At 40.8% G+C, this 26,733-nt stretch overlaps 1 long non-coding RNA gene across 1 annotated transcript in view; it reads left to right on the forward strand.

The window, feature by feature from the left end:
• LOC141579516 (uncharacterized) overlaps positions 1-26,733 on the forward strand; it is a 196,231-nt gene that overhangs the window by 65,557 nt on the left and 103,941 nt on the right. Inside the window, exon 2 of the long non-coding RNA XR_012511052.1 lies at positions 15,704-15,872. This is a non-coding gene — a long non-coding RNA (uncharacterized LOC141579516). The remainder of the gene's footprint in view (positions 1-15,703; positions 15,873-26,733) is intronic.

Here is a 26,733-nt window from a genome sequence, read left to right on the forward strand (position 1 = left end):
GGACAGATCATCAAAATCATAGAACCCAAAGATGGGGAAAGACTTTAGAAGGCTGGTTGCTCATCTGCCTTAACTCCACTGCAACAGTTCACATCAGGGTCACCAGGACTCTGTACGGATTGACAAACCCATGGCCAGTTAGTTATCTGTCCTTATCCTGGAGAGCACTTGACATTGTTGGTTGTGTCCTCTTCAAAACACCGTCTTGTCTAGGGCTCCTTATCATCTTACTCAGAGACCTTTCCATTTGTCTCATTTGCAGGCTCTTCTCTAGAAGCCGGTAATACTGGAGTTTCCCAGAGCTGTTTCTTTTCTTTCTTCTCTCTTGAACTGATTTTACCAGGTCCCAGTGACTCTCACATATATACTTCCAACCCAGAATTCTTCCTTAAGCCTGACTTATATGTTTGTTTGTCTTCTTGACGTCTCCTCTTGGATGTCCAATGGGCACCTCAAATTTAATATGGCCAAAAGCCGCCTGATTTCCACCCCTCTTTCTAGTCCATACCTCACAAGTCTTGCCCATGGTGATCTGATGCCCCACTGAGTATTCAGGCCCCATCTGGGATGCATCCTTCATTCCCCTCTTCTGCTCACACTCATACCAAATCCTTCAGAATCTCCCATCAGTACCACTTCTTAAATGTAACTTGAATTATATCACTTTTCTTCAACTCTAAGCTCCAAGCTCTGGTCCAAGCTCCCAGCGTCTCTCAGTTGATCTTGCCTCTGCTCTGCCCACCTGCAGTCTGTGCTCTTCACAGCATCGAGAGTGACCATGTGTATGTCAAACTGAGCTCTTTCCTGCATGAGCCCTTCAATGGCTTCCCATTATACCAAGAATAAAATTGAAACCCCTCTTGCATTACCAGCAAGTCTTAGAGGTTCCAGTTCTTGGCTCCCTCTCTGGCCTTATCACCCTGCATTCTGTCCCATTCCCTGTCTCTCTAGCCAGTTTTGGCCTTTTTTCTACCCCTTGAATAGACATCAAGTTCACGCCTATCTCAAGGCCTCTGTGCTATTTCCTTCTGCCTAGACTGCTCTTCCCCAGATCTTGATATCGCTGCCAAATTCTTGTCATGCAAATCTCAACCAAAGGCTCCTCTTTATCATAATATCCTATTTCTCTTCCTCATAGCGCTGATCAGTATCATACAATACCTTGTTTGCTTACATGCTTCTTGTCCATCTCTTTCTCACAAGAAGGGAGGCTCCTGGAGACACTGTCTGTTTTCTCACTGCCTGGCAAATAGTAGGTGTTTAATAAATACACCCGCATTGCCTGGCCAACATACCACAACACAGTGAGACACAGCCACATTCTGACTACAGGCTTGGCTGGCTAAAGGGAAGTAGCAAAAGGGAAGTTGGCTGGTTCAGAAAAAGCTTATTCCTGTATCTCATGGGTGTAGACAGGGGAATGACGGGTCTAAATCTTAGATGCCCTTTAAAATGTTTGCCTTTGATATCTGAGGGCAGGAGCCATCCCCTAAATTGGGCTGACATATTGAATAGTATTCAAGCATCTGTGTACTATGCCTTAAGATTTCTCTTCTTGTTATTTCCAATTAGTGTAAGTAGAAGAGTAAATTGGTCCTCATTGGTTTAGATTCCCAGAACAGACCCTCCCACCCCCCATTTTTAAAATAGAAAACACAATCCCCCAAAAAGGTTCCATTTTCCCATCACTGTATTTCCATAAAGGGACAGGAAATTCATGCCAGGCCCTAGGAAGGCAGATCTTGGGATGCATTCTCCCAGGTCCTCTCAGCCTCTTCACCCATGCTCATTCAAGCAGGACTCAGCTGATTGGTCTGAGAGGAGGAACTGAGCATGCTCAGCTAAGCCCCTGCATGTCTCTTATTCCGTCTGTCTGTCCACTGAAATGTGCAATCTCATCTGCTCTCTGCCACTAGGTAAGCTGTCTGCTCTGGGCATGGCCTATGGATATTGAGTGATGACACTGACTAGGGGGAGAAGGCTGCATAAAGGGGCCTCACATAAGGAGTCAGTCACACCCTCCTGTCCCCCTTATCTGTAATAAATGCATCGTGACTTCTTTTGGTCTCAGGCCTGTGTCTGTTTCTCTGTTGGTTCTGAGTCTGTGCAGGTAGAGTGCTGTCATTTATGGTCCCTCTTAAACTCTAAGTGAAAGGGATGGATTCAGTCTTAAAAACTCCAGTTTGAAACGTGCCGATAGATTGCAACAAGTATTCAGAGTTTTTCTGCATCCTGACAGCCGTAACTTTTAACCATAAGTTCAGACTTCCGGATAATTTTGTACAGTGACAACTGATATTCCATGAAGGCAGCAGAGTGTTGGTGAAAAGATCACATTTCGAAGTCAGTAAGACATGACACCAGTTCTCAGCTTGACCCCTTACAAATAGCTTGTAATTCAGTCAACCACTTAACACTCATTTTTCTCATTTGTAAAGTTAACGTAATGGTATCTACACTTCCCGGGGCTGGTGGGAGGCTTAAGTGAGATTATGTACGTGAACTGCTATCACAGTGCCTGGCACTGAGTGGTTGCTCTGTAGAACCTAGTTCCCATCTGTCTTCCCCATGCCACATGGCTGGAAGGTAGCCAGACTGTTAACATTTATGTTATTCTTTACATCTATGAAATGCATTCACCTATACAGTAGGACCTCTCTAAATGACTACATGGACGGGAGAGGTAAATGCGTGGGTAGGGGTGATCCTATCCCACAGATGAGACAAGGTAGCTCAGATGGCTGGTGGATTTGCCCAAGGTCAATAGAGTCAGGTGTCAAACTCAAGTCAGACCCCAAATCCAGCACTCTTCCCACCATGTCCTGCAGCCCTGAGCTGTCAGTTTGAGCAGCATGTTACTTGCTGGCTATTCTAACAGATAGGAGAACTGGGAGATGGCAGTATGAGTGTATCAAATCTAAGGTAAATGTTAGGATAACTCTCGGATTAGTTTCCTCACGTTATTCAGGTATTCCTTCCTTATCAGGTCCTTTTCCTATGGTGTTTCATTTTTCTAAGTGTTAGTTTCCTCCATCCATTCAATCACTCATTCATTCATGAACATTTCTTGAGTCTCGACTATGTAGATCAAGCAGCCCTAACAGGTGCTATGAATACACCAGCCCAACATGGTGGCTGCCCTCTAGGAACTCGGTGTTGCTGGGGATACAGACGTACAGACAAATAATCATAATACAATGTGTGATGAGTATCATGAGGGAAGAAGGTGCCAGGTGCCATGCAGCTCCCAGGAGGGAGGGAGATATCAAGGAAAACCTGGGGGGGGGGACAAGGTCACAGGCAGAAGGCTTTTCAGAGAAGATGCTTGAATTGAGCACTGATGGGAGGAGGAGTTGGCTCCTCCCTCTGAGCCCCAGTCTCTCACCTGTGAAACACTGATAACCTCAGTAACTACCTCATATGGTTGTTAATGTATATAAAGTGCTTAGATCTGTGTCTGGCCAGTAGTAATCACTCGATAAATGGTGGCTGTTATGACTATTACCATTTCATTCAGGAAAAAGCCATTTCATTTTATGTCCAACTTCACACAGGACAGTAGAATGAAACAAATTCTCTCAAATTCTTTAGAAATTGGTTCCAGAGATGTGCTTAAGAGGGCACATATATTTGAGCCCAAATTCTAGATAACACTAGGGAAAATAATCTTTAAATTTTATTTATAAATGCTTAAAGAAACATGTTACATGACTTCTTCAGACCCTCGCCCCTCCTCCTTCTTCGACTGTTTGTGGCAGGCAATACTGGAATGTAGGTTTTCTAATTTTCTGTCCAGAAACTACTCTCCTGTCCAGAATGCTTCTGATATATCTGAGAGAGTTAATCTCAGTATAATTTTTTTTCTAGCCTTTGGGATTTGGTTGACCTTTGCTAAATTCTGTTCATCCACCATGGACAATGACATATTTAATTGCAAAATGAAAAGACTTAGGGGTCATGGAGAATCCTGATTCAGGAGAGTCAGATTTTTTTTTTAATTCTTATTTTTTATTGAAGTGTAATCGATTGACAGTATTAGTTTCAGGTGTATAGCAAAGCGATTCAGTTATACATACATATATATGTATATATTTAGATTCTTTTCCATTATAGCTCATTACAAGAAATTGAATATATTTCCCTTTGTATACAGTAGGTCCTTGTTCTTTATTTATTTTACATACAGTAATATGTATCTGTTAATCCCAAACTCCTAATCTATCTAGGAGGGTCATTCTTTAGAGGTGGCTTGATCCTCAGGATCGAAGCTTGGTCCACAGGCTGCATGTCTTCTCAGGGCAGCTCCTTTGAGAAGATCCTGAAGCTACCCTGGACCTTTATGAAATGAAGCTGCCTGTCAACTGTATTTGCATATTTATCATCCCGTTTCTTTCTTTTTTTTTTTTCTCAAATGGCCTCAATAAAGCAGAGGTCCAGGCATTGGAAATGTATACAGATGCTAGAGAAGAAGTTGCAGGGAATTTTACTGATTTCATGTTGCTGAGTAGCCAAGAAGGGATGACATGATGAACTCAAGTAAGACTCCTGAGAAAAATGAAGACTAGAATTGCCTGGTTATGCCTTTTCTGGGAAAAGGGATTCAGATAAGTTAGTGGCCTAACATGAACTCAGCCCAGTGTTTTATCTTACTTCCTCCTTGATAATAGTTCACATCTCCAAAACCCAGCCTGGAGAGGGTGGCTCAGTTGGAATTTAGAAAATCCACAGAGTGAGTTGGCCTGCCAGCTCTATCACATTTCTCCTCTTGAGAGAGAAAATGTTGGGCTGCCAATAGCAATAGTGTTTAGCATTAGTGCGGCCAAAAGATAGAGCACTTGAGGGAAAAAACCCAAAACTCTGACTGAATTGTGCATTGCTAGAGGGGCCTGCTTAACTCTCTCAGGCCCTAATTTAAATATCTTACTCTTCTTCTTTATTTCCTACTCTTATCTGCTGATACCTTTGATATGAAATATGAAAAATTAGATGTGTGTACATGAATGTGGTTAAGAAATGTAAGTTTGCTCTATAAAAGGAATTGCATTTTCAATCACTACATATTTTACTGGTAATGATAATCTGGTATTTTAAATTGTATTATCATACATACATTGTTATTTTTACTTACAGAATTTTCAGTGTTGTTAACAAAACCAAAAGCTGCACTAGAAATAATAAAGATTGACTTGCAAAGGAATTAGGTATTTTGGGAATTACCATGCTGTATGAAATAGAAAAATACCTGTCTGATTTCATCGTATGCCATTACACATTGTACATTGTCCAACAGTGAACTTACAAACTATAAGAAACTTTTAGGTGTGAGACTTAATGAAATTTTATATTTATTATTATTATGGTTATTATCAGTGACATTTATGAAATTTTTTCAGTTTCCAAAGAATAACCATTGTTTTTGCTTATTCAAAGATATTTAGCTGTATGCTCCAAGTATGCTGAAACTAAGTTATGCAAATGGCTAAAGGCAATGGAAAAATAGATAGAGATCAGTAAAAATATTTTACAAATTGGGAAAGAGATGTGCCTTCTATTGTGGTTTTGATTTGCATTTCCTAAAGGTAACCATGTTGAACATCTTTTCATGGCTTATTTACCATTCATATACCTTTTGTGGTGAAGTTTCTCTTTAAACTTTTTGTCTACTTTTTATTGGATTGTTTGCTGATTGAGTTTTGAGGGTTCTTTATATATTCTGAATATAAATCCTTTATCAGCTATGCGATTTGCAAATACTTCCTCCCAATCTGTGGCTAGTTTCATTCTCTTAACAATGTCTTTTAAAGAGACATTAAAATTTTTGATGAAGTCCAATTTATCAGCTTATTCTTTGGAACATGTATTTGATGTGAGAGCTAGATTTTATATTTTATTTTATTTTTATTGATGTATAGTCAGTTTACAATGCTGTGTTAATTTCTTGTGTACAGCATAGTAATTAAGCTATATATATATATATATATATATATATTCCTTTTCATATTCTTTTTCAATATAGGCTATTTCAAGATACTGATTTTAGTTACCTGTGCTATATAGTAGGACCTTGTTGTTTATCTATTTTATATATAGTAGTTGGTATCTGCAAATCTCAAACTCCCAATTTATCCCTTCACTCCACCCACCCCATTTTCCCCCCTGGTAACCATAAGTTTGTTTTCTATGTCTGTGAGTCCATTTCTGTTTTGTAAATAAATTCATTTCTGTCATTTTTTTAGATTCCATATATAAGTGATGTCATATGATATTTATCTTTCTCTATCTGACTTACTTCACTTAGTATGATAGTCTCTAGGTCCATTCATGTTGCTAGAAATGGCATTATTTCATTCTTTTTTATGGCTGAGTAGTGAGATATATTTATATATCACACCTTCTTTATCCAATCATCTGTTGATGAAAATTTAGTTTGCTTCCATGTTTTGGCTATTGTAAATAGTGCTGCTATGAACATTGGGGTGCATATATCTTTTCAAATTAGAGTTTCCTCCAGATATATACCCAAGGAGTAGGATTGCTAGATCATATGGTAAGTCTATTTTTTTAGTTTTTTTAGTAATCTCCATACTGTTTTCCATAATGGCTGCATCAAATTACATTCCCACCAACAGTGTAAGAGGGTTCCCTTTTCTCCACACCTTCTACAGTATTTATTGTTTGCGGACTTTTTAATGATGGCCATTCTGACTTGTGTGAGGTGATAACTCATTGTAGTTTTACTTTGCATTTCTCTGACAATTAGTGATATTGAGCATTTTTTCATGTGCCTGTTGTCCATTTGTTTGTCTTCATTGAAGAAATGTTTGTTTAGATCTTCTGCCCATTTTTGGATTTGGTTGGTTTTTTGTTACTGAGTTGTATGAGCTGTTTGTATATTCTGGAAATTAAACTCTTGTCATATTTGTTTTCAAATATCTTCTCCCATTCTATGGGCTGTCTTTTATTTTGTTTATAGTTTCCTCTCCTGTGAAAAACTGCGTAAGTTTAATTAGGTCTTATTTGTTTATTTTTGCTTTTATTTCTATTTGCCTGAGTAGACTGCCCTAGGAGAACATTGCTAAGATTTATGTAAGAGAATTCTTTGCCTATGTTTTCTTCTAGGAGGTTTATAGTGTCCTGTCTTATGTTTAAGTCTGTAAGCCATTTTGAGTTTACTTTTGTGTATGGTGTGAGGGAGTGTTCTAACTTCAATGATTTACATGTGGATGTCCAATTTTCCCAACACCACTTACTGAAGAGGCTGTCTTTTCTCCACTGTGTATTCTTGCCTCTATTGTCAAAGATTAATTGATCATAGGTGTGTGGGTTTATTTCTGAGCTTTCCAGTCTCTTGAATTGATCCGTATGTCTGATTTGTGCCAAGACCACACTGTTTTGATTACTGTAGCTCTGTAGTATTCTAAAATCATAAGAGTTTTCTCCAATGTTTTATTCTAAAAGTTTTATAGTCATATTTAATATAAAATATATTTTATATTTAGTCTATAATCCATTTCAAATTAGTTTTTACATATGATATGGAGTATGGATCAAAGTTTATCTTTTGTATGTTGATATCCAATTGTTTATCACCATTTGTTAAAAAGATTATTTTTTCACCACTTAATTGCTTTTATACCATAAAAATACCATGCATGGTATGTTTATGTCTGGACTTCTGTTCCATTGATCTGTGTATCTATCTTTTAGCCAATACCATACTGTTTTGACAACTGTGGTTTTAAAATAAGTGTTGAAATCAGAGAGCGCTAGTCCTTCAACTTTGTTCTTATTTCAAGGTTGTTTTGGTTATTCTAGGTCCTTTGCATTTCTGTACAAATTTTAGAATTAGTCAATTTCTACAAGAAAGTATGGTGGGATATTGACTTGGATTGTACTGAATCTTTAGATTTGTTGGGGAGAGAATTATTATTGTTGCAGTCTGTTGTTGCAGTATAACAAAAATACCATAGACTAGGTGACTTATAAACAACAGAAATTTATTTTTCCCTGTTCTGGAGTCTGTGAAGTGCAAGATTAAGATGTTGGCAGATTTGGTGTCTGGTGAGAGCCCTCTCCCTGGTTCATAGACTGCCATCTTTTCACTGTATCCTCACATGGCAGAAAAGGCAAGAGAGCTCTCTGGGGCATCTTTTATAAGAGCACTAGTCCCATTCATGAGGGCTCTAACCTCATGACCTAATCACCTCCCAAAGACCCCCACCTCCAAATACTATCACATCATGGATTAAGTTTCAAACTATGAATTTGGGTGGACACAAATATTGTCTATTGCAAACATCTTAAAGACATTCAAGCTTTGAATCATGTTTGTAATCTATCTCTCCACTTACTTAGGTCTTCTTTAATGTTTCTTAGCTTAATTGAGTAGTTTTCAGTGTACAATCTTTGTCGGACTTATCCTTAAGCATTAATAATTTTTTCAATGCTATTATAAATGGCATTATTTTTTTAAACGTCTACTTCTGATTGTTCAATGCTAGGATATAGAAATGCAATTGATTTTCATATATTGAACTTGAAACCTGCATCCTTGGTGAAGTCACATATTTGTTCTAATATTTTTATAGGTTCTATCAGTTTTCTATGTTGATGATCATGTTGCCTGTGAATAAAGATAGTTTTACTTCTTTCTAGTCTGGATACCTTTTGTTTCCTTCTTTTGCCTTATTGTCCTGGCTAGGACCTCCAGTGTAATGTTGAATTAAAGTGGTGAGAGCACTGTAATGAAAAAGAATATGTACATATTTATATGTATAACTGAATCACTATGCTGTACACTAGAAACTAATACAACATTGTAAATCAATTATATTTCAGTAAAAAAAAGGGGGGGAGGGAGGTGGAGAACTCCACAACCCTTTCAATCTTAAAAAAAAAAAAGTGGTGAGAGCAAGCTTCCTAATTTTGTTCCTGTTCTTAGAAAACATTCAGTCTTTTAACATAAAATTTTGATAGCTGTAGGTTTTTTTAATAGATGCCTTTTGTCAGGTTGAGAAAATTAATTGCTATTCTTAGTTTGCTGAATATTAATGATGTACATTTCCCTCAAGTAATGCTTTAGTAGAATTCCATATATGTTGCTATGTTGTGTTTCACTTTTCATTGAATTCAAAATACTGTATAACTTTTTTTTTTTAATTTCTTTTTTGACACATGGGTTGTAGGGAAATAGTAGAAAAGGGACAAAAGGATGACAGCTTGAGGATTAGTTTGAGATAAAAGTTTGAGATACTGGGATATATCTCTGGGATGAGTAGAACAGAGGTAAAGGAAGATGCTGGTGGTTGTATGAGTGGAAGGATGAGAGGAACCGGAAGTTGAGGGAATTCCTACCTGATCCCTCTGTATCCTTGGTGAAGACAGAGGTAAGGCATCTACTGGGAGTAAGAGGATAGGTAACTGAATGTGGTAAAGAACTGAAGCAATCTTTGGGAGGGGGATGATAGTGAGAGAGAACTAGGTGCATATAGAAAAATTGTTGAAGCAATAGCTAAGGCTGAAGATTATAGATTTGTAGAAGCAAACTGTACAGTTTTTTCTCCTGCTTTGCCTGGATGCCTGAGTGTAGGTTCAGAGGGAGCAGACAGAAGTAGAAATGATTTAAGTTCAGAATTTTAATGAACCCATTTGGAGGAAACACAATGGAATGAAAAAATTGAAATTATTGATAAGAGAATGTTTGAAGAGCTGGCTTAGGCTGGAAAAGGAAGGAAAGTGAAGCCAGGAAGGAACCGATGGAGCAGGGAAAATGGGTGCATGGGGAAATGGGTCAAAGGACTAGCTTTTTTTTTTTTTCTTTTTTAAAGAAATTTAAGAACTAGGTTAAAGGAATTAAAGGAAAGAACAGAATGTTTAAGTAGGTTGTGTGGTCAGGCTGTGGAGTACTGGAGATTATGTTTTCATCAGTGAAGCAATTCTGTGGGACAAGTTTCAGGGTGTGGTTGTATATGTGGGAGACACAATTACAGCAGAATCAAAGATTATTGGATCAAGAAGTCCTAGGAATTGTGGTGAAAGGCATTTTACGGGGCCCACAGAGAGATTGTGAAACCACCCTGGGTGATGGTAAGGCCGGTGGTGGAGAGGAGAGTGTGAATCAGCTGCCGTTTCATGTTTGAGGATGAATGTGAGGGGTTGGGTGATGACAATCAGGAAAAGGCATTCAGGATTGTATACTAGAAGGCACATGCCTGCAGAGAACGCTGGCCCACCTCCAAGTCTCATGTCAAGTGAGGCTTAAGAGACCAAAAGCCACCCTCAACGAGGGCTGTAGAAGAGAAGAGTGCCCGAGGGAGGTCCAGGTTTGAGTTCAGCAAGGAAGTGGTGACAGGTTCCCTTTTGGAGGCTGAAAATGCACTGGACTTTGATGAGCAGGTAACAGGGTTCTAGAGGAGATAGTAGAAAAATTTGGGAGTGAACAGATGTGGGTACTTGTTTCTCCCTGATCCGAATATTAGTTTGATGTTCAGGGTTAAGGGCAGGACACAAGACTGGAGGGTCATATCTTTGGGACAGTGATTGACGGTGTCAGGGATGTGAGGCATGGCATTGTTCATAGACCTCAGGTTTCCAAAAGGAATTTTGATGTGAGGTTGCTTTTGTGTTGAAGCTAATGTCCCAAGTGATACCAGAAGCAATCTGTGAACTTGCCTACTTAATACCTCTTTCAGCTCAGGGAAGTGTAACAGTATTCCATTTCAAATATCAATGAATAAAGTATTTTTCCTTCCTGAAGACTAAATTGTCTTTAGAGATTGTCTCATAGGTTGTAGTTCCCAAGCTTCCTATAAAAGCAAGGACAGTCCACTTGCCCTGTGATAAGACCTGTGTAGAAAGCGTTGGTCCAGGGAAATGTGGGCAACCACAGGGCTCCAGCTGAATACCCATAGCAATTGCCTGTGGAATCCCTGTGTCCCATGATTGTGCATCTTTCTATTGCTTTAACCATTTCCCTATCAAGCTATCTGCCAAAGTAACCCCTGGATGGGAGATCATATATTGAGTTCATGAGGGGCAGTTTTACTTTTTCCTTCTCTCAAGTATATCATCAGAAACATTTTCTTTCTTCATCGATGAGACTTTTTCTCTGAATTGAATTCACTGTTTCCCAGAAAAGCAAAGAGATCAAATGGCACATTTATGATTTCCATCTCTTCTGATGCAGTAGGGTTGTTTCTTATCTGGCAGGAAGATCTTGGGTCAGTTACTTTGCCTGCTTATGCCTCAGTCTCCTCTTCAGTGAGACACAATTAATAACATAGGACTCACCTTGCAGAATTGATGTGACCCCTATAGTTGATGTGCATGAATTTCTTGGTCCAGAACTTGGTGTATAGCAGGTATTTAATAAATAATGGTGGCTGTTACTCTTACTTAGAACATAATGCCAGAATCATACAGAGGTTTAACACAAGTAAATTTACTACATCTTCACAATCCTGTGAAATGGCTATTAATGAGGACACTTGACAGCTGAGGAAATTGAAGTTCAGTATGATTTCCAAGGTCAAAGCCTAGTAAATTGCAGAGCTCAGATGGGGCTTCAGGTCTGTTTGACTGTAAACCCAGTGTTCTTCCCAACACACTTAGATCATCCTAGGAAAACTGTTTAGAATTTAAAGAGGAACATTTCAACATGTTTTATTGTTCCTATGGCTTGTTGTAAACCCTGCTCTCAGGTAATTTTCTTGGGTCAGTCTCAAACCCTTTATGCAAGCACTGTAAGCCCTTTTTCATCTTATTCAGTTTCTGGGGGCACACACAGAGAGAGATGCCATGAAAGCTATTTCCTAGGCAAGGAGAATCATACCCAGAGCAGTTGGGTGGTTTCTCATGGAGAGCTCAGCAGTCAGGCTCAAATTAGATCATCAAAGCTAAACTCAGGGGGGGCTGTTGTTGATTTGAAATATCAGGGGAAGAGTAGGAGCGCTGAAAGTCAGAATATCATACCGTCATATTTTTCCTGACCCAAGCAGATCAGAATTCATTTAGTTAGCAGTGAACAGAGGCTGCCCACTGAGTTCCTTAATTATAACACCAGGGAACTCTATAAAAACGTGAGAGGAATGCCATTTCTGGAAATTCAAAAATCGTGTGCTTTCACCTTCCCTCTGGGGTGGACATTTTATTGCAGACCAGGGAAGGCTTTTGCTGGACATGCAGATTCCCTCCATTCCCTTAATCATTGAACATGACAAGCTCCATCATGCCTGGGGGTAATTTAAAATAATCCACAGTCCTTCAGGAGTTAACACTCTTTCCCATTCTACACCTGAAGAATTACTGTGTTTCTCATATCACCTTCTGGAGACACAGCTCTGAAATGAAGTTTTAGTGAAGGTCTTGGAAATCATTCAGTTCTATCCCATTACAGTTTAATAGTGAATAAACCAGAGCCTCAAGAATTTTAATGGCTTTTCACACACTACATGGCCAGATAATAGAAAGATTAAAATTGGAAGCCATATCTTGATGAGACAAACCAGTGTCATGAAATGGGGCAGACTTTGGAGACAGAGATATGGCAATTTTATTTTATTTTATTTTATTTGATGTGAAGAGGAGGAATTCCTTAACCTTTTTGAGTGTTATTGTCTTGTCTGTAAAGTGTCTAAATATCTGCCTGGTAGGATGGTTGGATAATTGAATAAAATCATGTGCTCAGCAGAATGTCCGGTATGAAAAAAATGACAGATTTTACAGATTTGTCTTTGAATTCTCCATTATCATATTTAAAATAAGAGAGACATCTGCTGCACATTCTATGTATTTCCAGCTGAACTCATTGCTCTTCACTCACCAACTCAACCCAAACCAGTTTTGGAACCTATCGAGATTACGGTTACAAGCACTCAGAGCTCTTAGTGCAGTGGATTTAGAAAGCCTGGAGCGAGGTTTGCCTTCAACTTCATGTCTGCTCACCCTTGCTCCTTCCTTCAGTCTGTGCCTTACTCATGCCTACCCTACTCCACGCCATGCTGCCAGGCTTGAGAGATTGATAGATCCAGCTTTCTGCCTCATTCTCCTCTAAGCATCTCTGTTCCCACTGGCATTCCTGTCCTTCTTTCACTGCAGTGCCTGTGGTTGCAGCCATAATCTGATCATGTAGGAACTAGTGTTTGTCTCCAGTTCCAGCGAGGTCTAGCTGGAATGGTTGCTGATTAGATGTAGCCAGTCCTGGTAGTCTCAAATGTATCCTCGGGGGCTCACAAGTTTTCCTGCACCTCTCCCAGGCCCAGGTAGAATTAGGGACCTAGAAATGCAGGATGCTGGAGGGATGTGGCATTTCATGATCTCACTCAGCATGGATTACCACAAGAAGTTACTCTGTTCTGTGCAAGAATGTGAAGGGGCCCGATTCCTTCCTATGTGAATCATCTGGGCACCTGATGTTTCTCTCTTATGATTCAGGGGTTGATATCCAGTAAGCATGTCTTTAGAGAACCTCAGACCATCTGGCTGGGATCTGCTCCTGTTCCCATCTCCCCTAGACCTAGACATGGAGTAGGGGTTGGCACGGGGTTTTGCCTCTTTTCTAGCAGCTGCTGGCTTTAACGAGACTCCAGACCGCCACTAGTTGGTGATTGACCCTCACTGTACCTTTATGGGGTGGTTACGGGGCTGCATCTTGCTTGATTCCCCAAATGAGATCATCTCTTAATCCCTTCCCACTCACTCTTTTGGACTTGATCTTAGGCAGTCAGCCTAAGAGCACCTAAAAAAATAAGTTATTTTCATGCCGTCAGCCTCAAGACTTGACAAAAGTTCTACAAGACACCAAGCATCCAATACATAGAGCTTTCACAATTTGGCCTCAATATACATACAAGGCAGTGAACTCTATAAACCATTACAAAACTACCCTATTTTGCTTGTATCAAAAAAATTTTTTTTTACAGTTTCATTTTTTTTTCTTTATTCAAAATGGCAATCATAATGAGTCCCACAGCAGGGGGGTTATTGGCTATTGAAAATACCTACATTGTGGAATAAAAGAAAGTCAGTAGGAAAATGTATGTTGCTTTTCAACCACTAATGTTAATCTCCAGGCATATCTGAGAAGCAGCCACATGGAACCTGGCTTACTTAAGCTTTTACTGATTTTAGCTCTCAGGCTGAATCACTTGAATCCTAAAGATTAGGGTTGCTTATCACTGTTGGAGACTCTTGTCTTTCCCCACCTTACTCTCCTTGCCAGGATTATGGAGAAGATTGGCACTGCTTTGCTGAAATTGCGATGAGGCAATATCTTATAAAAATGATCATGCCAGGTAGAAGACTGATTAGTAGAAGGGCAGAGTTACAGGCTTTTAAAAAGACACTGCAATTCACAGTTCTCCTTTTGTGCTGGTCTCATCCCCTCTTTTTTTCCCCTCCCAATTGGAGGGAGTATTGAGACTGGGATTTCAGCCTGTAAACCATCGTTGGACTGGGGTATCCAGTGAGGCAATAAGATGCAGCTGTTCTACAGGGTGGCCAAAAACATAAGGGTAAAAGACAGCCGCTTCTTTTCCTGTTTTTGATTGGTTTACAGTTACTCCGGATTCCCCAGGACATTGTTCAGACTTGCTTTTCCAAAGCCCATTAAATCTTCGCTATTGGTTCATCTCCTGACTCCAAACATGACCTCACCCCACGTCCTGCCCAGTGGTTAGCACCTCTGAAGCATATGCTTTTCTCGATCCAAGAGAATCAGGATGGAAGATGGTGTTGGTGCTTGTTTAGGAGCTTTTCAAAATGAATCATTAGCGTGTGGGGATTTGGTGTGGGTGACTGGCCAAGTAATTATCTGAAGGGATCTCGTGTCAGAACTCAGGTCTTTGCATGGAATTTAAGCTCAGGCCCTGGTACGTGAACTTATCACTGGGGAATGATCAAAATGATGTCACCTTGTTCCCACTTCTCAATCCTTTCGGAATGTCTCCCTCCCCAGGTACCCTTCCCTGTTATTCCAAAGGTGATTTGGGGGTAAGATTGAAAGCCATGGGCTGGGACTGAATTCAGAGCTACATTTTCACTCAGGGTCTGAACACTCATCTTTACTCCCCAAAGCTCTTTCCCCTCAAATGACAAGGTAACTGAGCTGGTTAGCCCAGGGGATAAAAAGTGACTTGTCCTGGTGGCCACGGGAGTCACTTCCAGACCATGAATTGTAAGTTGTATCCCAGCATAAGTCTCTAAATGTTGAGCATCTCTTTTTTTTTTTCCCCCCCCCTCTGGGAGATAGGGGTAGGGGTGTTGTCTTTGGTTTTATGATGTCTTCCCCCACCCCCTCCATTTTTAACAGATGCTACAGTTTGGTGAATTCAAGCTGGTAGGCTGACAGTAGTACGTTGTGTTCGATGGACTTTCATGTCCAAATGCCCCCAGACAGAAACATTAACACTGGAACCACTTCCTAGCTTGAAAGGTTAACTTGTCTGATTAGATTTATACTGGTTGAATGAAAGAATTTGTGGAGAGTAGTCTAAGAGAAAAAACTAGGGCATTTATTTCTCCCAAACATTATGACGATTAAAGAAGTGATCAGAGAAATAAATATAGAATTTGTCTGGAGGTGTGTTTAGCTCAGGGAGAGAGAAAGCAGCAGCAGAAGGAAAAGGGTCTGAGCAGCCAGTGAGAGTGGGTTTACCCTGTGATTTGAGTCTCCATGCTTTATTTGTATATGGTTGTACTTTTTCAGATATGCCTGGAGGGAAATAAAAATAAGCAAAAGAAAGCCCTCTCATCTGCAGGACGAGAACAGGGGACCAAGGACAAACACCTTCCTTTCTTCATCTCCCAAACATGTGGAGGCTGCTGGATACCTTCGTTTGAAGAATTATCACGAATGCTTCTCTAACTCTTTTTAGGTAAGTGTGCTAAATGCTTTACACATCTTATTAATCCTCTCTGCATCCCTATGGGGAAAGTGGATTAATCTCCCCATTTTGAAGACACTGAAGCTAAGGTTTATAGAAGTTAAATCACTCAAGGCCCCACACCGAAGGAAAAGCTAGGCTTTGAACTCATTCTGCCTGGTGCCAGCCTCTATGCTCATAAGCGTGTCCCATGCTGTCTACATTCTTGGCAGAGGATGCTGGTCCTGTGCTCTTTTGCCAACTGTCCGTCCAGTGATCGTAAAGTGACAAGTTACCTCTGGGTCAGCAAGGAGACAGGCACATTTCCCTGTAATACATCGTTCACCAGGCCAGCCTCCTTTTACTAGAGCTTAGGAAACTTACATTTTCCGTTGAATGTTTTCGTTCAGGGTTAAAGACAAGTGATCAACAAAAACAGGATTACAGAAGAAAACATTTTAATATTTTAGTAGAAGTCGGTTAATCAGCAAGTATTTCTTAAAATCACACTCTGTTCTTAACATTGCATAAGGTGCACGGGGTGGGAATGGTGTTTCAGTGGCACGTCTCGGCCCTTGACAAAGAACTTACAAGCTCCACAAGACGACATGAAACTACAGGGATCCAGAGGCATATTTTTAAGTGCTGAGTGCTTTGACTCTGAGTATTAAGGGTGCTCGGGGAAGGGGGTGGTTTGTGTGGGTCTTTCATGTGCTGTTTTGAAGAATGTAGATAACTGCTATGTCTTAGGGAATTGGAGAATTTAGAAAGCAGAAGGAAGTGAGGCACTGAAGAGAAAAATCTGTTGTTCTTATTTTGTTGTTGTTGTTCTTATTTATTCCACACTGAATGCAAACCCAATGGTGAACAAGGTATAAAAGAGGGGGCGGCTGGAAACCTCAGGGCGGGCTTTTACTGCACGTAACAATGTGTGCTGAATCAGTCCATTGTCTTCTGTGCTAATATCAGGAGGATGGATGGCGCGCAGCCAGTTCAGTTGTACGTGTTGTTTGCAAAATGTTTGAGTTTAAACGTTTATAAATGCTTGTGACTGTAAACTCAGTAATGGCCAGTGTGTTAACCCATTGTGTTAATTGTGAACTGGTTTTACTACCCGACGCTTCTGACACAAAATGTGGGTTTCTTTTTTTCTCACACCAAGCAGTTCTCCATTCTCTGAATACTAACCGGGTGTCCTATGATTCAATTCATTTCTGACACCAACGACCCAGAGTTGGCACAGACCCCACAGGTTAAGGGCTCAGTCTCACAAGACTGTTCCCATTTCAGGTGCCAATCTCAAGTCTTAGACCTCTTGTACTTCTGACCAATTGGCTTGACATGGGAGGTGCCCTGACCTCCTCTTCAGGTTTGATAATTCGCTGTGGTGGCTCACAGAACTCAAGGGAACACTTTACTTACTACAGTTTATTATAAAGGAGACAGATGAACAGCTAGATGAAGAGGTGTATAGGGTGAGATCTGGAAGAACCCCAGCAAGGAGCTTCTGTCCCTGTGGAGTTGATGTGCACCACCCCTCTCAGCACGTGGGAGTGTTCACCCACTCAGAAGCACCCTAAACCCTGCCATTTAGGAGGTTTTATGGAGGTTCTACTATGTAGGTATGATGATTAATTATTGGCCATTGGTGATCGAACTCACCCTCCAGCCCCTCTTCCCTCCCCCAGAGGTCTGGGGATGGGACTGAAAGTTCCAAGTTTCTAATCAAGACTCAGTCTTTCTAGCAGCCATCCCCCATCCTGAAGCTATTAAGGCACCCCTCAGTGAAGGGTCATCTTGTTTGTACACCAAAGGCACTCTTATTGTGCAGGGAATTCCATGAGTTTTAGGAGCTCAGTGCCAGGAACCAGGAACAGAGACCAAATATTATAACAGAAGATGCCTCTCTCACCCACCCTTGCTCAAGAAATTCCGAGAGCTTTAAAATCGCTGTGTCAGGAACTCAGGAAAAAGACCAAATATTTATTTCTTATTATATCACAATCATCAAAGCATGTAACTCAGTTTTCTTGAACAAAACACAATCATAGATTATAATTATATCTACAGAAAGGTTAGGCAGGAGTCTGCTTGTTGGGCCGGGTCATGTAAGTCTGTGGCAGCTCCCCGGCTGGTGGAGGGGGCAAATAAAGGGTCCCAGGAATCTCTTTGTGAAGGTCTACCCAGACAGATTACTTATTCTCTCAGCAGTGTGCGCCTACTGCATTTCATGCAGTTGTTTACTATCCTCTAAAGCAATCAATCCGAGAAACAAGGTAAAAGTTCCAACACCTTTTCTGACCTAGCCTTAGACGTCACACAGCATCTCTTCCATGGCATTATCATGGTCAAGGCAGTTAAAGGTCTGCATAGATTCAAGAAAAAGGAAAATATACCCCACCTCTTGGTGGAGAGTGCTAATATCACATTTTAAGAAGAGCATGTAGCACTGGAATTTGATACAACATTGTAAAATGACTATAACTCAATAAAAAAATGTTTAAAAAAAAAAAAAAGAAGAGCATATAGGATAGAATATATGTCCAGGTGACCATTTTTAGAAAATGCAATCTGCCACAATATGGAAAGCATGTAACCACACAGTGTTCACAAACATTAGCTATTATTAATCTTACTACGTAAATGCTTTCTTAAATAATGAATCAATGTTTCGTCCTTTGACTAGAGCTTTATACTGTAGTTAAATAATTATTTACTGAATAATATTCATATACCTTTTTTATGCACTCATCTGTTTTTGGACATTTAGGCTTTTTCATATCCTAGCTATTCTGAATAATCCTGCAATGAACATGGGAGTACACGTATCTCTTTGAGATACTGATTTTGTTTCCTTTGGATAGTTACCTAGAAGTGGGATTGCTGGATCATATGGTAATTCTACTTTTAATTTTTTGAAGACCCTCCATACTGTTTTCCTTAGTGGCTACACCAGTTTACATTCCCACCAAAAGTGTACAAGGGTTTCCCTTTCTCCATATTCTTGCCAACACTTGTTATCTCTTATCTTTTTGATAAAAACCATCTTGACAGGTGTGAGGTGATATCTTATTGAGGTTTTGACTTATATTTATCTAATGATTAGTGAACATCATTTCAAGTACTCATTTGCCATTTGTACATCTTCTTTGGAGAAATGTCTATGCAAGTCTTTTTCCCATTTTTAACTGAATTATTTGATTTTTTGCTATTAAGTTGTATGAGTTCCTTATGTATATATGAGATCAACCCCTTAATGGATATATAATGTGTAAATATTTTCTCTCATTCTGTAGGTTGCCTTATCATTTTGTTGATTATTTTTTTTCTACTTTAATTAGCTGGCCTTCTACTATGAGAAAAAAGTTTCTCCTTCCACGATATTTATTTGAATTAATGGATTCTTATTTTTGTTAAATGAATTATAATGCAGTACTGTCAGTTAATTCATTTTGGTCCTCATATTGTCCCAGACTTGGCCCGTGGGTGCAGTTAAAGCTGGTTCCTAAGCCTTTTTGACCTATCTCCTGTGTTAGTCTGTTCAGGCTGCCATAACAAAATACCAGAGACTAGATGGCTTAAACAGCAGAACTTCTCACAGTTCTGGAGTCTGGGAAGTCTAAGACCAAGGTGCCAGCCAGTTTTGCTCCTGGTGAGAGCTTTTTTCTTGGCTTGCAGATGGCCACCTTCTCTCTGAATCCTCACATGGTGGAGAGAGAGTTCTAATGTCTCTTCCTCTTTTTATAAGGTCACCATCCCTATTGGATGAAGGTCCCATCCTCACAACCTCATTTCACCTTTATCAACTCCTCACTGGTCCTGTCTCCAAGTACAGTCACTCTGTTCACAGGTTAAGGCTTCTATATAGGATTTTTGAGGAGACACAAACATTCAGACCTTAACATCTTCCATCTTTGGAGTACTTCCTTACTTTTTAATATAACAAGGTAGTCCAAACGTTCTTATATTCTTTGTCTCAGCCCTTCTTCTAAGCTCTGGTTCCTTTTGGTGAGGAATGGTGCTTGGAGATGAGATCTGCAAGGAAGCATTCGTGCAGGTCATCTAATGTTGAGGCTATGAAGGCAGAAAATAGTTAAATAGTGAATCCGTGAAAGGGTTAGAAAAGCTTCCTTGAAACAGAAAGTGTAAAAGACAGTAGGGCACTTCTCGGCCCTTGTCTAAGATGTTCCCTACATGATATTATTTTTGCATCCAATCAGTCCAAAGCAGTAGTTTGAAAGCCATAGACCTAGGCTAAGTGGAAGTGAGGATCTGCTGAACACTAACTCAGGAAAGTAGAAAAAACTGAGAGATAGTAAGAGGTCAGGATGCCAGAAGAAGGTACAGCACTTGTGGGACACCAGCTTTTCAGAAAACTGGTCAAAACCAGCAGACAAAGGGCCTTGTTTCAAAATAGTGACTGTAATTTAACCAATCATAAAGCTGAGATGATACTCCAAGGCTAATAATATGGTCTTAGAGACCATTTGTAATTTTTGACTTAAGCTCTATTTCAAAGGTCCAACTTCCCTATGCAGGATCAGATTTCCCTGCCTTGCACTGAACTCAGACAATCTTTGTCTATCCTAAATCTTTATATTACTTAGCCTTACTGATTATTTAGGATGAGAGACGTAGTAGGGAGGAAAGGAGCCCTGGCGCTGGTACTCACTAATTATACATCTTTTGATGACTAATTGGCTTACTGTGTAAACTTAAGTCCCTTGTCCTTTCTGGTCCTCAGTTTTCTTATGCACAGAATGAGAGGCTGAGGCTAAATTATCTCTAAATTCTTTTCTAGCTTTCAAGCTCCATGAAACCTTCCCTGCCTAAAAATCTTTAAAGTGTGTGAATTAAACTAGCAGATCAAGATAAATTACCAGAGTTGCTGGGTGCATTACAGAATTAAAGTCTTCAGAGCCCCAGCAAGCCTGCTTTTTGGAGCATGCTTTCTTTTTACAGCTGTGAGGAGAGGAATCAGCACACAAGCTATAACTTCATATGACTAATGGTAACCATGGCGACCACTAAATATTCCTTCTAGACCTTGCATCTGCACAGCTCACTGAAGCAGAGGAAATAAACGTTGCTGCTTTGAAAAATGATAAAAATAATCTGAACCAGCGACAGCCTTGGAAGGAAAGGAGAGATCTCACATCTGAAGGTCGAGCCATTTCATCTCATTATCTTTCAGGCCTTTGTTCAGTCTCGGGAGGCATTTGATGCCAACTGAATGGATGGGTCACAGGCCTGAGGGATCTAGCGTGAGACTTCTGAAGTACTTGTCTAATTTTTAACGAAGTTTCTGGGGTTCTGACAATATGTGCTAGGTTGGTGTGATGCCCTGTAAGGTTGAAATGCTGAAAGTGAACATCAGGACACCAAAAGAGGACCCTCAGGCTGCCAGTAGTTCTTGATGTCAGGTCACCTTAGTGGTTTAAGGCTGGAGTGACTAGAAGACTGGCCAAGGTCAGATCACACTCAGAGAGCAGGAACATGGGCGAGAGAGCCAGGCCTCACGGAGCCTGCAAATTAGACAAAGAGAAAGGCTGACAGGCTGACTTCACCTTGGTAAAACATAAGACAGTCACCAGGAAGACTAATGCTTGTGGTGCAGTCCAGGAGAGTCACCCAGGAAATGCAAATGAGCGGACAGTGGAGGAGGAGGTGGGGTCCGTGAGAAACCAGAGAGCATGTGGCCTGTCTCAAGAGGGCAGCCTATTGCTGCCATGGGAGGTTGCAGATTCAGAGTTCCCATTTTCCAAGAGAGGCTATACATCTGGATTTTTAAAAATATGAAATGTCTTAATTATTTAATGTTGACATGGTATGTGCTGCCATTTTTCATCCTCTGAAATTATAGTTACCTTTTGAGAATGAAACTAGGAAATGCAGAAATGGGATTCTGTATAATGATCTGTACAATAACCATGAGACCATGGACATTCCAAATTCAAACAAGTTGGCTTGAGTCTGTAATGTCAGGGAGGCACAACTGTGTGTGATGGTCTTGGAAAAAGTTGGTGCTTCGGTAATTACACTGTGCTTAGTTTGGAGAAAGAATATGTCAACAGATAGAAGATGATCTGCATGGTAGGTTTAAAAGGGTCCAGAATGACACACATTGCAGTCCATCTCCAGTACCAGAGGTAGGGACCACATTTCCAAGTGGCTTGTCAGTCTTCCCAAAGCCATCTCCCAACAGCTCCCTTCTCTGCACTGTTTTTCACCTGAATTCCAGTAGACACACTGGCATGAAGAACCCAGCCTTGAGGCGTCCTATGCTTTAGACTACTCTGGGGTCTGTACCTAAGTCATAAACACCTGACTAGGGTGAGGAGTGACGGGACAGAGAGAGCAAGTGGGCAGTCTCAGACAGAGGACAGAAGCCAACATATGTAGAATTGACCGCTACCCTATCCACTGTGTTACCTCACTGGGGACTAGTCTGGGCATTGCCTGATGAAACTTAGTGCCTGGGGTTCAACAGGGGTCAGTGGATCTCTTTACCCTTTTGAAAAGCATGCTTACTTTCTAGCTTACAGAGTTATTATAGGAAAATCTGAAAACTGGGAAAAAAGAAGAACCTGTAATCATATCATGAAGTAGAGATGAAGAGACAATTCTCAGAAAAAAGAGAGATCAGCCAGTAAAGTATTATCTTGTGGGAAATTACTTTGATGCAATGGTGGCCTCCAAGTACCATTCCAGACAAGTTATTACAGAAGTCATGGAACAGAAAGGCTCACAGACCAAATTAACATGTTGGAATTATGTAGTTCATTGAATCAATTTAAAACACAGATTGAGAGACAATCGGAAGAAACAACACACTCAGGGCAGGTACATGCGGGCAGGAGGACCATGCTACCTGAATCCCGTGCTCCACAGTGTTCATATGTCCCGACTCTCTGCCACATCAGCCTTCCTTCCTGGACATGTGGATATGAGGACCAGGGATGAAGGGAAGCAGATGGAAGATGCTCGGAACCAGAACATATTTCTTCCCTGGGAGGGATGGAAGGGCAGGCATACTGAACAGTATACTGAACACAGCTGCAACTCCCTGATTAGCCTGATGGGCACTTGTGCATTTTCTAAGCAGAGGATATGTGGGCCAAAATGGGGTTACATCAGGTGTCACCAATGTATGGATGATTTAGGGATGACATAGCCATCAATCTGGAAATGGCATTTGTGCCTTACTAATCATAAAGGTTACTTGTGTAGCTTTTGAGCCATTGCCTCTCATGCAGAAATGGGATTCTGTATAATGATCTGTACAATAACCACGAGACCATGGACATTGTAAATTCAAGGTCTGTTTTGAATTTCCCCTTAAGAGCTTAAACCAGAACTATTTTAATGGAGGCCTTTAGGTCTGTGAATGCCCCAAACCTGCAAAACAAGAGAGTAAACAGGTGGAGTGAGGAGTGGAGGACAGAAGTCAAGAGAGGAGCAATACTAAAAGGGCAGATGGAGAAAGGGGGAAGACGTGAAGGGGATGGAGCAGGAACAGTCAGAGAGCTGGAAGGACCAGGAGAAGATACTGTCCCAGGTGGTCCATAAGTCCTGAAGATGAGAATGTCTCAGTGAGCACACCCATCTAGCAGGGAGAAGGGGGAGAGCCAGAGCTGGGGTAGCCCCTGCCATTCAGGATGGAACGTAAGGGAGAGAGACTGTCTAATGCAGGGTGCTTCATCCTATACGGGTGGGGAAGAGTGGTGTCAGGCAGAAAACCAAGGTCCCATTTTGGGTTCTCCTCTGAAATCACATCGCTCCACAGTGGGGGTTTGTAGCATCCCACTACCTGCCCCTTCCTTTCATTCTGCACTTCAAAGGGGTCTGCCTATGTGCACATTCTTTTTCCGACGTCTAATTCTGACTCAGAAAATTGCTGGTTTCAACTCTTTTGCCAGATGGCTGAGGAAAGAGCAATTGACTGTTAGTGCTGAATGCCTGTGTTGGAGCCCAGAGCAGCCGATTCCAATTAACATAAGAGCAGAACAGGGCTCCTAACAGGCAAGTGTGAAAGATGGGATGATAAAACCTCATCCTGGCTGAGAAAGGAGAACACACAGCATCCTCTCTCCTCTCAGACGCTGGCCCCACCGTTGGGTTGAGAGGGGAATGGATTTATGAACGAGAGGGGACTATGAATCAGGACTCCCAGAACAACGCCCTGGGTTCCTTTCTGCTTCTCTGGCAGGGAGTGGTCTTCACAGTCACATGTCAGAAATCTTTGTTATTTGTTTGAGTGGATGAAGTGCAATGTTGTTTTCAATACAACTACCTGTCTTCTCAAAGGAGACTTATTTCCTAGAAGTGAGTGGCACTAACCTTTAGGGGGTGATACAGATGAAGAGCTCTTGATTTGTGTACATTTTCTTTTGAAAATTTATCGTTTTTGGTAAGTAATACATTTAGAGAGGCCAAAATAAAAATGAAATTAAAAGATCTAAGTTGACATATTTTGTTCCCACCCCATTTCCATCTTCCCTAAGTCCTTCTGTCCTTTGTAAGGAATCATTTTAATTATTCCCTTGCTTATTCTCCCAGTACTTCTTTGTGCATGTGCAAACATAAATGTATTTAGGTATGTGTATTTATATATGTGCATGTATGTGTATATATGTACATTCTTATTTCCCCTTTTTTCCCATAAAAGATGGCATATTATATATACTATATTATGCTTTGTTTTTGGTACTGAATAATTTTTTGGAGATCTTTCCATATTAATACATAGAGAGCTTCTTCATTCTTTTTTTATTTCTATATCATATTCCACTGCATAGATGTACCATAGTTCACTTGACCAGTCTCTAATTTTGGACACTTGGATTGCTTCCATTTTTTCGCTATAACAAACCATTCTCAGTGGGTAGTCTTTGATTATATCCTGCGGTGTATGTGTAAGGTAACTGTAGGACAGAAGCATCCTAGTTCACAAGCATCTGTAGTTTTGGTAGACGTTGCCAGATACCCTTCCATGAAGCTGAACATTTCACACTCCCTCTGGTACAGGCGGAGAGTGCCTGTTCCCTGAAGCTTTGGTAACTGAATGTTGTCAAATTTTGGGGTTTTGTTTGTTTATTTGTTTTTATTAGTCTGATAGGTAATGAAACAGTAGCTCAGGGTAGTTTTAGTTTGTCTTTCTCTTATTATTCTTTCTTCAGATGATAGAATATTTTTATTTCTCTTTGTTTTCATGATCTCTCAGAGAATGATTATGACATGATGATGCAGGGAAACCAAATCTTTCCAGGTGCTCCACTCTTGGGCTGTAAGGACTTCCTAAGACCCTGGGCTCTTGGCTGTGTCCTTGTGTGTTAGTTTATTACTTCACACTTCCTTTTAGTGGTTAATAATTGTACTAATAGCCACCATTTATTGAGTGTTTACTATACACCAGACATGGTCCTAAGCACTCTGTGTATTAGCTCATTTACTCTCCAAAACTAACAAAAACAACTTTATGAAGGAGGGTTGCTCTAATCTCTATATTCAGATGTGGAAACTGAGGCCCAGAAAGGTTAGTAACTTGTCACAAAGGCAGTCTGTCCTAGGGTGAACAACTGTCCCGTTTTTCCTGGGACCACCTCAGCTTTAGCACTGAAAACTCCATGGCCCCACAAAGCCCTCATTCCTGGGACAGTTGGGAACCTGGAGTCTTTGCTTACCACTATTAAACTCCTCTTAAGACCAAAGGGGTCTGTCTGTGTGCTGGTCATCAGAAGAATGGGGGAGGTGATGGTCCGATAGTATCATGTGTGAGACTTAATTTGCAGATTCTTAGTTTTAGTCAATTAGCTGGATGCCAAGGCAACAGGAAAAATGAGAGTGGGGCCATCCCCTCAAATCAGGGAGCAGCAGAAATGGCCATAAGGAGCGAGCAATTCATGCAACTACTGTCATGAAAAACCCGCGTGGAGATCTAGTTAAAAAGCTAATAATTGCCACCACGGTTCATGAACAATGTTCATGTGTTATCTCAATTGCTCCTTGGAGGAGCCCTGTGAGATGGGTACCAATATCACATCCATTTTACTGAAGAGAGGTTAAGAAAGTTCCTGAAGCAAGGTTGATCAAAACCCAAGCTGTCTGCCTACAAACCCTGGGCTTTTAAGCATTATCTTTTACCTAAAAACACACACATATTTGATCCCTAACTGGATCCTTAATGACTATCGGCAGGAAAGGCTCTCAGACAAAGGAAGTCTGAGTCTTTGCGCTGGCAGCGAGGGATGCTGGCGTGTGCTGGAGCAGAGCAGCTCAGCAGCTAAGCGATTAGAAGAAATGCCTTTGAGCGTTTCCAACAGCTCTGGCGAGTATCTGAGGGAACGAGGCCTCGTGTAAAACACGCCGATGCTGTGAAGAGCGGCCCAGAAGCTTCTGTTCTCTTTCTGCCACCTGGAGCCAAGCGGGGCCAAGCAAGTCTCACTTCAGCTCTCTGAGTTTAATCACCTTAAGTATAAAATGGAGATAATTGTTTCTTACTTGCTTCAAAGAGAATCTTTTGAAGACCCTTCCAGTTCTAAGATTCGTGACTATCCGTATAGTCCTGATTTCTCAAGCTACAGGATCCTTGAGGAAAATCAAGGCCTCGTCATAGGAAAATGCAAGTGCATTGTCCATATAAATTGATGTAACTCAAGAATGAATTTGGTTAGAGTCCTGTGGTAGACAGAATTTCTAAGACGGTCTCCCAAAGAGGCCCTGTCCCAGTTATGTTGCACAGCTGATCTTAAAATAAGGAGGTCGTCCTGAATTATCTGGTAGGCCCATTGTAATCACATGAGCCCTTAAAAGCCAAGTGCTTTCTTTGGCTGGTGGCAGATGAGGCCAAGGAAGGAGAAAGGGTAATGGGAGA

The sequence above is a fragment of the Camelus bactrianus genome, chromosome 12, assembly GCF_048773025.1.
Source record: "Camelus bactrianus isolate YW-2024 breed Bactrian camel chromosome 12, ASM4877302v1, whole genome shotgun sequence".
Lineage (NCBI taxonomy): Eukaryota > Metazoa > Chordata > Mammalia > Artiodactyla > Camelidae > Camelus > Camelus bactrianus.